Genomic DNA, 579 nt, shown 5'->3' with positions numbered 1-579 from the left:
AGTAAAGATGCGTAAGTTCTATTGCACTGTGTACTGAGGGATCATACAGCGAAAGAGGAAAACCTTAGGATGATGTGTTTATTTTTTTCGAGATTTATACATTATACGGGTTTGTATAATGTATAGATAAAGGTGTTAGTTTTTTATTTGCTGTTTCGAGGAGATAGATGTGAGAGTAAATACGTTTTCGATTAAATGCAGCAGAATGTGACTGCGTTTCTCCTTTTCACAGATTTTCGAATATATGTCTTTATTTTGAGTAAGTTGCTTTTACTTGGTAACTCTGTCCTTGATGGAATGTGAAGAGCAAACGAACCCAAAAAGTTGTACATGATAATCACTTCATTAATTCAGACAAAAAAAAAAAATCAAGCTAGACAGTTTTAACCAGGATATACAATTTAGTTTCTTGGCTTGGCTTTCATTCTTTCTTTTTTTAATTTTATTAACATATATATATTTTACGGGAATTGGAATGACGTCATTACGTAATTCATAGCATAAGGTATTTCGGGCCACTCGTAAGCAGGATAAAAGTTATTACAAAATCTTTCTCATTCTCATTCATTATCATCTGCT

Source organism: Penaeus monodon, chromosome 15, assembly GCF_015228065.2.
Source record: "Penaeus monodon isolate SGIC_2016 chromosome 15, NSTDA_Pmon_1, whole genome shotgun sequence".
Taxonomy (NCBI): Eukaryota; Metazoa; Arthropoda; class Malacostraca; order Decapoda; family Penaeidae; genus Penaeus; species Penaeus monodon.
Note: the sequence above shows the minus strand (reverse complement) of the source record.